Genomic DNA, 13,869 nt, shown 5'->3' on the forward strand with positions numbered 1-13,869 from the left:
ATGTCCCCCCCGTCCCCCCCGCGATTTACGCCCCTGGACCTGTTTACATAAAGGCTCTAGCATTGTGTGTCCTCATATTACACATTGCTGACTGTATCAAGTGAACTTTTTGAACTATAAAGGTAAGAAATGACAGTCTCTTCTTCACTCCAATTGTTGTGTTTTCCGTTGCCATTTGACATTTTTCCTATCATAGGCACAAACTACTGTTTATACATCGCAAGGTATTTCCGTGACTGCCCAAAGGCACGCAATTGGTTGTTGGTTGCTAAGTATCTAGCTGGAATATTCTAATACTGCATTCACATTGTACAAGTTTGGCACCACAGTGCGGAGTTAATACCACAAAAGCCCCACTATCTCTGCTCCAGAGCAGGGTCTCATAACCCTGGGTAAAAAGCGGTGCTAACCCCGCATCTAAATTACAAGTGTGAAACGCTCCTTTACCCGGGGTGAAAAGTGGTGTTTATAACGACAATAACCCAGGGTTAAGTGCAGTGTGAAAAGCCCTATAATGTACTTTGCAATTTTTGATGGGCACGGGTGCAGAGGCTGCTGAATTCTGCTACCTGGAGAAGCATACTAAGTAAGGATCAGTCGTTTAATGATTTTATTTTATTATTATATCCCTTTTCCCTAGTTTTGTCATGAATATGCAAGGTGTTCCAGCTATGATTTCTTGTACTCGATAATTGTACTCGCGTGCCATTCCAATCATGTGCAATTAGTTATTGTGTAAGCGTAAACAATTGTACTTACTCTTTTGCGTACATGTGCCAAAACATGCAATTTGCCCAAATCAATTAGAAATTCAAATCTGAGATCTAAAATTGTCTTTTTATTTAAGCATTTTAATATGTTTGAAGAACCACCAAATAACAGGCATACAATAAGGTTATGAAGTGACATGCTATAATACATGCATTATTGCATCATATTATATAATATAATAAAAATTACAAACTGCCTTAGTTCAGTTATCCTACCAGCTGTAAAGCACAAACAATAAACAACAACCCTGACATTGTTTATCTACAATTATTTACAGTTTTAATGATAAATATTTAAATTGACTGAGCGGTGTTGCATCTATATTTCAAATTTGTGACTGAGAGAAGCTCAATGAAAGTTAAATCACATAATTCATGAAACATTTTAAAAACCAATAAGCTACAAGTTTTATCAACATACAATTGTTTCATATATTTTGGGGTTGGGAACCTTGGAGGTTTTGAACCTCGAGGGACGTTTACTCTCGTCCAAAAACCTTACAAAAGTTGATTGCATGTACTAGCTTGTTGCGAAGTGTGTTGATATCGCTGTATTTGGGAAGAATTAATCTGCCAAAACAGGTCTGGGCCTCTGGCAAACGGTCATCTGGATCAGGACCGTCTGACTGACGAATCTTCAGAGGGCGCTTTGAGAAACCTCCCACAGGTACACGGTTCCTTCCATACAAGAACACTGTAGAAAAAAAGAGTGAGGCAATAAAGTTAACATTTCTTAAATGTCCATATGATGTTGTTGTTGCAACAAAAAAGAAGACAAAAAAGAAAAGAAAAAATTGAATATGTTAAAGCTTACTCAGAAATTTCTTCTTATTCTCTTCAGAGAACTCAAAGAAAACAGTCCAGAAGTTCTTGATAAGCTCATCAGAGGCAGAACAGCTTTCATAGGAAGCAGACTGAAGATGAAACAGAAAAAGTCTTAAATACTAAATGTGTTAAATACTTGTTAGAAATTTGCTAGTTTTGCAAATACATTTACCGTTTGAAGCTCCTGCCATTCATATTTAGGGGAGCCTTGGAGAAGCTCCTGGAGTTCCTCAGGATGGAACATGCTCCAGATTTTGAGAGGACAGCCCTTAGAGAAACCACTTGAAAAATGCTTGAACTGATTGTACACAGACTTGTTGAAAACAAAGTCGACATACAAATCCACATACTTCTGTCTGCAAAATAGATAGATAGACAAACAGATGGATAAAATAGATAGATAGATAGATAGATAGACAGATAGACAGATAGATAGATAGACAGATAGATAGATAGATAGACAGATAGATAGATAGATAGATAGATAGATAGATAGATAGATAGATAGATAGATAGATAGATAGATAGGTGCACTACCTGTTAACTTTGTTCACTTGAATTTGACCTCCGTTTGGAATGAGCTCTTGCCCTTTGACCTGAAACAGATAAAAGGCTAATGTAAGCATTTAAGCAATGTAAGCTACAAGTTTTATCAACATACAATTGTTTCAAGTTTCTTGAACTTGTAGCATTTAAACAACAGCTGTGTACATTTATATACAAGTGAACCATACAAACTGTATTACTGTGAAATTCAAAAAGAGTATATCCACGACGTCCTCATCCTCCTCAAGAAGGTTTTTCAAATTTCTAATGTGGGATTTTAAAAATACAATTAAAAACATGACCTGCACTGTGAAACAATGTATAAAATCTAATGGTTTTAACGGTTTACCCGGCCTCCACAGGGGACAGTTCCTCCAGATCATTCAGAGTGGGACTCAGCTTGAGCAGTTTCTTGAACAAGGCCAGCGGGAAGTTAATGTCTATGTAATGATGGTTGTACAGCGCCATTCCACAGATAACGCCAAGATAATAAAAATCCTTATTACCTTGCGTGTGCTGAAAAGACCAAAGCATATTTATATTATCGGGAAGACCACATAAGAAGGAATACGAATTGTTTGGTGTAGAGCTTACATCAGGATTGAACCAAACCAATGAATTCTCTTGGACTTCCAGCACCTTTTTCTCCCATTTGAGAAGAGACTGGGAAAGGAGGGTGAAGAATTCTGCAGATAAGCCCCTTATATCCATTCCATTCTCCCCGATGAACACCACCTGTACAGGAGACATTTTCATAAATGTAAAGGTAAAATGCACTGTCAGACTTTTAAAATCTGATTTCAATTCTGTAATTCTTTACCTCTAATGGATAATAAAATGAGTGGGTGTTTTGTCTGAGATACTTTAGCGTGTCTGTCAACAGTGATTCCCTGTTTACGCGCAACACGTTGTCATTTAACATGAGCATCTCTTGGTCAGGAGAGAACTGTAAGCGCATCTGCAAGTACTAAAAGAGGAACAATTGTGTTAGCTTTAGGATAGTTCACCCAGAAATGTAAATTTTGTCATCATTGTCATTTAAGCCAAGTTTACACTACAGGATTTTAAACGTCGGCAGATCGCTGTGCTGTTTAGACTACGTGACTTTCTGTGGAGTCTTTAAGTCATTGTGGTGTTCACACTACATAAATGATCTGCAACAGGAGGTTACCACTACATGAGCTCACGATAACTGTCACCAAATTGCTTTATTTGAAAATGGATGTTGGGAGGAAATTAGATTTTGAATTAAATTTAATTAAAATTAAAATAATCCTTTCACACATAAGTTTAAATCATTCTGGCTGCCTTCCCAGAGTTAAGGCGACTGTTATTTTAGAATGTTTCCCTTTATTGTTTCCATGATGACGCGTCATGCTTGTCACGTGACACAGCACAGCCAGCCAGCCACACTCACCATGTCATCAACTATCTAATATTCTGATTCTCAAATATGCGCAAGTGAGTGTTTTGTCATTAAAAGGTGCCCTAGAATTGAAAATTGAAATTATCTTGGCATAGTTAAATAATTAGAGTTCTGTACATGGAAATGACATACAGTGAGTCTCAAACTCCATTGTTTCCTCCTCCTTATATAAATCTCATTTGTTTAAAAGACCTCCGAAGAACAGGCGAATCTCAACATAACACAGACTGTGATGCAACAGTCAGGATCATTAATATGTATGCCCCAATATTTGCATATGCCAGCCCATGTTCAAGGCATTAGACAAGCCAGTATTAACGTCTGAATCAGCACAGCTGAGTCATCAGACATTATGCAGGTAAGCAAGCAAGAACAATAGTGAAAAATGGCAGATGGAGCAATAATAATTAACATGATGTATGATATCATGATATTTTTAGTGATATTTGTAAATTGTCTTTCTAAATGTTTCGTTAGCAATGTGGTTAAAGTTACCATAGTTTCTTACTGTATTCACGGAGACAAGAGCCGTCGTTATTTTCATTATTAAACACTTGCAGTATGTATAATTCATATATAATTATTCATATATACATAATTCAAACAACTTCATTCTTTATAAATCTCTCCAACAGTGTGTAATGTTAGCTTTAGCCATGGAGTACTATCAAACTCATTCAGAATCAAATGTAAACATCCAAATAAATACTATACTTTACAAGATCTGATAGGCTGCATGACGAACACTTTGTAAAGATCCATTTTGAGGGTTATATTAGCTGTGTGAACTTTGTTTATGCAATGTATTATAGAGTTGCAAGCTTTGGGGCGGGGAGCGTGAGCATTTAAAGGGGACATGCGCTGAATCGGTGCATTTACAATTATGCCCCAAAATAGGCAGTTAAAAAATTGAATAAAAAAAAAAACGGGGTATTTTAAGCTGAAACTTCACAGACACATTCAGGGGACACCTTAGACTTAAATTACATCTTGTGAAAAAGCGTTCTATGGCACCTTTAAAAACCAATATAATGACCTTGATCTTAATATATAATGTGAATTCATCCAACAGGGTGAACAATAGAGTGAGTGAGCTTTATAGTAACTTACACATGTATCTGATATGAATAAACGTCGGCAAATTATATTCAAATGGATTGTTATTGCTGCTTCTATAGAGTACCTCAGGGATGACATGTTTTTGTAGGCAAAACCCAGAAGCGAGTTAGCATTTTAGGACTTCTGGTTCCATCACCCTGAAGCCAATGGGTTTTTTGAATGGGTTTTTGCCTGAAATAAGGTTCACATTTTGATCTATGACATAAAACACACCAGTTATAACCCGCTTGTGATTTTCTTTAAACCTTTATTGTGTCTTAAAAACGGCAGTTGCTAACAAATTGCTAAAATGGACTATTTCCTTTGGCGGGCACTTTAGACGTCATCATGACAAACAGGACATTTGGACAGCATTTCTCATGAAAAAGTGGAAAAGTATAAACAGCGCAGATCATTCAAATAAAGTTGTTTTTTAAATAAAGTTTGAGGAAGCTTGGTGGTGGTGATGTTGATCCGCGACCATGGTGTGCTGTAGTCTGTTTATAGCCTACTGTTAGCTTTTTATATCTGACGACTTTATTTAGGCTTTAAAATGTATAAAAGTTGTGTTAACTTGTAAAGATTATCTTGATAGACAAAACGTGTAAGTGTCATAACCCTTTGTTAAACACAGAGCTTATTTTTTGCGATTTTCCAAAAATCTAGGGGGGAAAATACATAGGCTCAAACGAGGGAACCCGTGCGCCGGTAACTTCCGGGTTGGCCTACAAAAACATGTCACCCCTGAGGTACTGACATCAGTGTATATTTCATTGGCTGTTGCGTATATAGGATATCAAGTCGACAGCTCCAGATATTTAGCATGCTAGATATGTGTCTGGCATCTGCGAGGTGTCGGCGACGCAATCCTGTAGTGTAAACTTGGCATAACTCACCCTTGTGTCATTGCAAACCTGTATGACTTTCTCTCATCTGTGGAACACCAAGTATTCTGAAGAATGTTAGTAAGCTGACAGTTTTAATGCCTCCATTTATGGCACAAAGAATAAAGGCATTTCTCAAGATATCCTGCACTCTTAGAAGAAAAGGCTCTATAATATTCTTCCACATATTATAGAGGCATTTGGATACATTATGCTGCTATAATTGTCGGGGTGTGTTGGTATGGATGTGAGAGGGTAGTTTGTATATGTAATAAAAAATCGTGTGTGTGAGTGCTTGTAATATTTGAGAGAAAAAAACTCTACTGCAAATCACAAATCCAACCACTGTGTGTACTTAAAATTTGGCACTGCGCCCAAACAAAATCTTAGTGAAAGCTCATTTCTTGAGATATTAACCTCAAATTTGGAACACAACTTGTTTAGATGTATGGCCTTGATTTTCTAGCAGTTTTAGAGATCAACATGTTTCATAAATATATATTTTATATAAAATATTGTTTATAAATCACTTTCATAAACTTAAACCACTTTAACTTTTTTTCCCCACTTTTTTTTAACTTTTTTTTTTTACTCAATCTGCCAAGGGTCTTTAAAATGAGACCAAACTTAAGTCTGTACTCCCAAGCTACAAATTATGGACATATGTGTAACATTTTTTAATGAATGCACAAGGGTTAAGGGTTCCGTCCGGCGCTTCATATATAGAACCTTTCAGAGGCACCCATTATGAGATAATTTTATGGATTTAGTTTTAATTAATTAATTTTAAGTCATTTACATTTTATGAATTAAACAGCTTGTAAACATGGGGGTATTATGCAATCATTTATGACATTTCTCCTTATAGAACCTTTTTAGCATAAAGGGTTTTTTAAAATGGAGTCAAGAGCCTGTATATTTCTATATAGAATCCCCCTGAACCTTTTTGCTTTTCTAAAAGTGTATTTTGTGTCCCACATAAGAAAGAAAGTCATACAGGTTTAAGGGTAAGTTATTTTGCATATGTATGACTGAGTACATCCATCTCTGACTTACACAAAACATTCTCCGTTTAGATTGGGAGTCAGCTGCAAAAGGGAACTTGACCAATATTTCAATAATTTCCTGAAAGAAAGATCCATAGAAGTACTGTAAGATTTGTTAAAGTTATTGAACACAGAACATTAAAAAATGTCATGCAAGTCTCATGAAATTTTCATATGCATCATGTCAGAAGCCTTGAATACCCACAAGGTAGTAATCTTTCAGTGTCACCAAATCATTGAAATCTTCAGTGAAACGAAGGCCCAATAAAATCATGGCCAGGCCATCCAAGGTGACTTGCAGCTATTGATGTATAGAAAAAGAGAGTTTTTGTCTAAAAACATCATTGTGAAACAGAATTCACTATTGCTTTGATTCTCACCGTATCTAGGAGATCATTGACCTCATGAATGATGAAATCACTGTTTGTGATGTCACTGTGGGTACTGCAACAGACCTTCACAACAGAGACAAAGAAACAACCATTATACAATGATAAGATAAATTTCATCTTGTGATCAAATGTTTAAAAAACGCACCTCATAGAGCATCTGAAGGATCTGCAAAAAGTTCTTCAGGCGTCTAGTTAAGTCATGGCCAGTTTCACCACAAGAAATCTGGCCAATCAGCTCAGCAGATTCTTTGTGAAATAACTTCACCAAGCCTTTGAGCCAATCATCAGGGAGTTTGGACCAGTACATCTCTGAGAATATATCATACAAATACTTAGACAAATACAACAAGGACAACAACACAAAGATTGAAATGGTCCTACAGCTTTACCTAACATCTTGGAAGCAACTGGATTCAGCTGAAGAATTTTGGAGGTTATTGCTCCAGTGAGTTCAGTTCTTTGTTTCTGAAGTCCTCTGATGAGTTCAGGGAGGAGAAGGTAAAGTCTCAGAGATTCAACACTTGTTGGATTTAGATTTGGACTCAAAGACGGCAGCAGTTTCTGTTGAACCACCTTCACTACCTGAGGTACAAAAAACATCAACTGCATCTCACTGTTTAAAATGTAATGAACATGTTTTGTAAATGTTGGATTCATCATTACCTCTGATATTGACCTTTTGTTCTCTAATAACTTTGCAAAGGATGTTTTAACCAGATCAAAATCCAACCCACAATTCTCCACAGACGTCTGGTAATGTTCATCACAACTACAAAGACAGAACGTTACATCAGATTTGTGATGGAAAAAATCATTTTTGGCATAAGGAGGAGAAATTACTAGATTTATCTAATTTTACCTTGTTTTGAGAAAACTTCCATTCAGAGAGGCAGCAGAGGAGAACACTGTGTTTATTTCTCTGTAAATATCAAAACAATACTTTTTAGTCCATTTATATGCTTTAATTAAATAATATGAACCCTACATACTAAGATTAGGATTCACATAATAAATTATAAACATTATATAAAATAGATAATATCTGATATTTCTGCTATTTAATAGTAAGTTAAAAAAGAAGGACAAATGCATTGAGGTCATGACACAACTCCACATGCATTTACACAATATTTTAGAGCGACATGGACACAAATGGTATACAAAAACTCTGGATTTATAGCAAAATAATGTGAACAGAAGCTAAGTCAAACACTCACTCCTTTATTGTTACCCATGAATCACTTCCAAACACCCATCGGTCAATCGTTTTGTCATTTAATGTCAAAACCCCGGATTTTGGCTTACTTTCATGCTCCTACAAAATACAAAAAAATAAAATAAGCAATCACAGTGCAGCAATAATTTATATGTTAAACTATTTTTTGAAAAATGAAAACTGCCTGTCCTACCTTGAAAAACAAGGCAAAGGAATGATTCTCTCCAGCAATGAGTTTTTCAATCGTATATTCATGATCAAATTCTGTGTGCAACAAACATTTAGTTTAAAGTTTTGAGCAACATGACCAGTAAAACAATATTCATAACAAAATAATACACTGTTAATAGATCTACCATTTGACAGATCCACCGATAAAGGCACAGACTGTTAGATCATTTCTCCATTTCCCAGCTGCCCTTGCATCCCACATCCAAATGAGTAGATCAGCTTTGACGATGAGACTGATACGAGTGTGTGACGTCTTTATACAAGAAAAATAAATTCCTGAACTGAACTTGAACCATAAAAAGATTGTATTTGGGCAAATATTTATAACCATGTGAGGAATTATCATATGTGCTGCATGAGAGCTAAAGAAGTGTCACTGTGCATAAATAAATCTGCACAACTGCTCTAAAACACTGACTGCTTGTGAAAAGTCAAGTTTACCTCCCACATGTGACCTGTGACACTTTAGATCCCCACAGTTCAGCAACCACCCGCGGATGATGTTCATCTTTAAATGAGTTGTTCCCAAGCTGACCAAAACCTCCGGATCCAAATGTGAACACTGTGCCGCCCTGAAAGATAAACTTTTACTACGTTTTCTGTCAGGCTTGTTGAATCCTTTTTATCTTATCTAATATATAAAACATAAATATATTACAACATACTACCTTTGATAGAGTGGCAGTGTGTTCTCCTCCACATGAGATGGACACAGTTTTCTTTCGGTTCAGACTATTTACAACCGTTGGGACGTGTCTGTCTGTGGTGAAAAAACGTCATGCTTTGATCTAGATTTGACACAGTATTGCACAAATGTAGTACATTTATATGTGCTTTTATACTATTACTGGTTTAGTTTGTATATGAAGTATTCAGACCTGTAGTGTCTCCGAGGCCAAGCTGTCCAGCCGAGTTCTTTCCCCATCCGAACACGACTCCAGAGAGAGACAACACAAAGCTGTGGTCTCCTCCAGCGCTGATCTGAGCCAGTGGGATCCCACACAGAGATTTGAGCGGTTGAGGAGACAGAGTGCTCGGCTCTCCCTTCCCTAAACCCAGCTGACCGTGAGAGTTTTCACCCCATACGAACAACTGACCATCTGAAAGACCAACAACAGCTCTGCATATCTACACTCAAATGCCAATCAATTCATGGGATGTCAAAAGATTAAAACAAAACATCAGATGTTAGATGAAATGGTCGTGAATACCCTTGGTTAATGCCATTGAATGCTGGTCTCCACATGCGATCTGAATCACCTGCCTGTTTTCCAGACCTTTGAGAGGCCTGCAGGGACAAGACAATCTGTCAGATATTTGTTATTAACATTTATGGTATTCTATATTGTTTTGCCTACATAAACATACCTGCACACAGTAGATTTGTCCATAATGAAAACTCTTCCTCCATTAGCAAGAAGAACCGCACCAGCTCCTCCACAGACAATCGATCTGATTCTGTCATCCATTAGCTGTAGTTGCTCTGGAGTAAATTAAATATTTTGATGAGTTCAACATCTGTTCAGACTGTAAACATTAACAACAAACATGTATCAATACATGGCGTTCATCTTACATTTATTAGGTATAATGTAATAATAATTTGAACAATAAATAAATAAATATAGCTGCGAGCAGCAGTTATCGGGGTTCAAGCTCTTTAAGGCTTTTAAGCACATAAAAAAGGTTTTATATTTTATTTAGAAATCATGTAAGCACTTATATCATAGATGGAAAAGACCATTTACAGACCATTTACACTTTTTTTAGGTGTCCTCAGAGTGTGCCCATACATATGTGTCAAATTCAGTGAAAATATCTCATTTCATTTTGAAGTTATAGATGCTTATATATATATATCAGAGCATGAAAAATCACCCATAAGCTACGTTGATTGGATTTTTTTGCAACTTCCTATCAAAATTTTGACATTTGGGCATTGAAATATAGCTATCGACCTATGTTTCTGTATTTCCTACGGTGGTTTAGTATTGATTATACTAACAGTTTCAAAGATATTCGCAAAAGTTTTGTAAGCGCTAAATCACAATGTTGCACAAACCACAAGGCGAAACCTAGCATGGTTGGTATCGCTGCACTCGGCAAGGATTCAGGAGTCTAAGGAGGCAATAAGTTGACCACACCCAAAGTTATAACCATCTGAAAATTTAATTTTACCACTAGGTGGTGCTGCTTTGAAACTTCTCAGTCTCCTTCAGGGCATCGTGCCGATGACCAGTACTGACCCTGCATCCCAATGTGCATACTATATCCACCCTATCTGCCCTAAATAGTATTGAATATTACTAATGTCACATACTATTTAGGATGGATAGTATGCACATTGAGAGGCAGGCTGAGTTTCGTTCCGATCGGCCTCCATTAACCTTGTCTAATAGGTGCTCAAAATTCATTGGCCAGTGGCGGCCATGTTTTTTGAGATACACCAATGTCCTCATAGACAATCATGGCACCTTGGACCAAGACACTGCATGCATTAAGGTCGATCGGACTAACTGTGGGTAGTTAGAGTCATTTTCATGTTTTTTCATGTTATAGCGCCACCATGTGTTCAATCTATGCATTTTTTTACTGTGACCACAGATTGAGCCCACACACATGTATACCAAGTTTGGTTAAAATATCTCATTCTGGAATGTTTAATAGTTATAGCCATTTTAGTAAAAGTGGCCCTTCCCATTTCGAACGTTTTGGTACCCCTTAGAAATCAAAATTTCTTTTTATTTTTGATTATTATTCATATTCAGTCTCCAGAGAATATTTCTGCACTGGTTTGGTTCCAATCAGGCCAAAAACCTAGGACTAGTTCGCAAAAGTAGGTTTTTGACAAAATTCAAAATGGCGGAAATGTTTTCATGAAATGATATAAAGCTGGGTGCACACTGTGAGATCTATAATAGTCCTTTACGATGTACGAACTTGATCCTCATGTCACACTGGGATCTCAGCTGTCCTATATGTCAGACTGTATGACAGTCAAGACGGACTGGGCGTTAAAAATGGATGCACATGAAAACTTGTCCAGAGTATTACATCATCAACCCACAAACATTCGGTGATAGTGAGCTGCATTAGCTACACACGGGACTGAATGGTGGCTAATAAAGAAATCTCTAGCGTTAATTTTGATCACGGCTTATCTTGAAAAATTAAGACAATTTGATGTTTGTCGTAGAAGTCACACTGCAGGACTGTGCACCAAAACTTCTGACACTGCCAGAATTTCGTCGGAGGTAAAATTTGATCCCAACGTTCATTAATCGGCTGCTGGTGAACATGTCAAACGAGCGATCAAAGACTATGGAATTTAGCCTAGGATTATAGGAATCTACTGAGCCCCAGACATGACATGCAGGAAAAAAATAGTAGGCTAAATAGTTCCCTCGATTTACTAAATCATGCGCACGATTTACTATTCCGTTCCCTCAATTTACTAAAACATGCACACGATTTCCTATTTCGTTCTCTCGATTTATAAATCATAAATCGAGGGAACGAAATAGGAAATCGTGTGCACATTTTAGTAAATTGTGCGCACGAATTAGTAAATTGAGGGTACAAATTACTAAATCGTGTGCACAAATTACTAAATCGTGTGCACAAATTACTAAATCGTGTGCACAAATTAGTAAATCGAGGGAACGAATTAGTAAATCGTGTGCACGTATGGCTGGGCGATATATTGAATGCTTTTGTCACGCGCATTTCGTCAGTAAAGCCGGTTCCCTGATTACCGCTAAATCGCCATCACCTGCTTGCCATAAGCTACGCAATATCGCGTTCATATCGCAGATGAATCGCCGTCGATAATGAACGCGATATTGCGTGGCTTGTCAGTGAACTACGGCTCTGTCTATTAAATGCCACTTAATTTGAAAGCAGGTGATGGCGATTTAGCGGTAATCAGGGAACCGGCTTTACTGACGAAATGCGCGTGACAAAAGCATTCGATATATTGCCCAGCCCTATGTGCACGATAAAAAAATTTTTCTTGCATGTCATGTGCAGGGTTCTGTAGGAATCTTTTAGGATTCTCAAAATTGGTCTCAAGACAGGAACAAGGCAGGAACACACCAAGCCGACGGTCGGCCGTCTGGCAGTTTTTGTTCGTCAGCCGACTAAGTTTTCTCAGTGTGTTCTGCACCGTCAGCTGAAGTTGGTCTTAGTCGTCTTTTTTCGGCTGATTCGAAATGTTGAATCGGCGTCGGAGCTCGTCGGTCCATCTGATCATTTTGATTGGCTGTTCAGATACTGCCACCAGCTGGTTCGGAAAGGCATTTCATCTCACGGAGGCGCAGAACGGACGTGCTACTTGGCCGTCAGCTGTCTAGCGTTGGTTTGGTGTGTCAGGGCAACTTTAGACACAGACGCTGCCGATGTGAGTCTGCAGTCTGCTTTCGTCGCCACTAGTTCAACGGCGTCGGCTTGGTGTGTTCCGGCTCAGATGACTAAACGTAGCTACAGTGTGCACCCGCCTTGAGTCTACGACAAACGGTCTAGGGGTTATTTTACGTTTTTGATCATTGTAGCGCCACCTATTGGTCAATCTGGGTCATACTCTGTCATCCTCTCCCCAAATTGAGACCTATTATCTGGCCAAGTTTCAAGTACGGTTTGGTCTGCATGATTTAGTTTTATGGCAGAATAATAATAATAATCCTTACAAAAAAACTAAAAAATGTAATTTAGTGTAGGCTATCCTACCTAGTTCTCCATCGTGATCATTGTCTTCATTGCGCAATCTCAAGACCCAGACCTTCCCATCCCGGATAAATCCAAGAAAACTCCTTCCAACTGACATGTCCTCAACTCCTGATTTCGGACACATGGATTGTATTCCACAATAATTATTGCCATGTTTGACTTTGTCAGGCTTTAACAGACCGAAGCCGTCTCTGACCGGCGCTCCCCAGCAGCACAACATGTTCACTAACGGATCTCCAGCTGACTGAAGAACACACTGTCATAAACACGCTTTCAGCCAAAACGAAACTTGTTCTATTTCCTACTAAATGAAAGTGTTTGGGAATCAATCCATTCTTGATGCTTTCAACAGACAGTGATTAGATAAAAAGTACAAAGAAAACACATAGAGGAATGAGGACATTATTTGGAAAAAGAAATAAAAACTTAAGGGATATTTCAACCAAAAATGTATATTCTAGCTTTTTTATATTTATATATATATCTCGTGTTATTCGAAACCAGTATAACTTATTTTCTTCTACGGATCACAAAATTGTTTAGCAAATTGCAAGGGACTAAACTCACAAACTCAACATTCACTTTCATCAGTTTTTCATGCAACGAAAGTGAATGGTGACGATTCACGACACATCAAGATCTACATGTCGACAGATACATATGTATTTTAACACACATACACATACTAAAGTTGAGATAAACATTTTGGC

At 37.6% G+C, this 13,869-nt stretch overlaps 1 pseudogene; it reads right to left on the reverse strand.

Moving 5' to 3' along the window:
• Positions 1-830: 830 nt before the first annotated feature.
• LOC137033133 (probable E3 ubiquitin-protein ligase HERC4) lies at positions 831-13,383 on the reverse strand (annotated as a pseudogene).
• Between the last annotated feature and the right edge of the window lie 486 nt (positions 13,384-13,869).

This window comes from Chanodichthys erythropterus, chromosome 12 (assembly GCF_024489055.1).
Source record: "Chanodichthys erythropterus isolate Z2021 chromosome 12, ASM2448905v1, whole genome shotgun sequence".
Lineage (NCBI taxonomy): Eukaryota > Metazoa > Chordata > Actinopteri > Cypriniformes > Xenocyprididae > Chanodichthys > Chanodichthys erythropterus.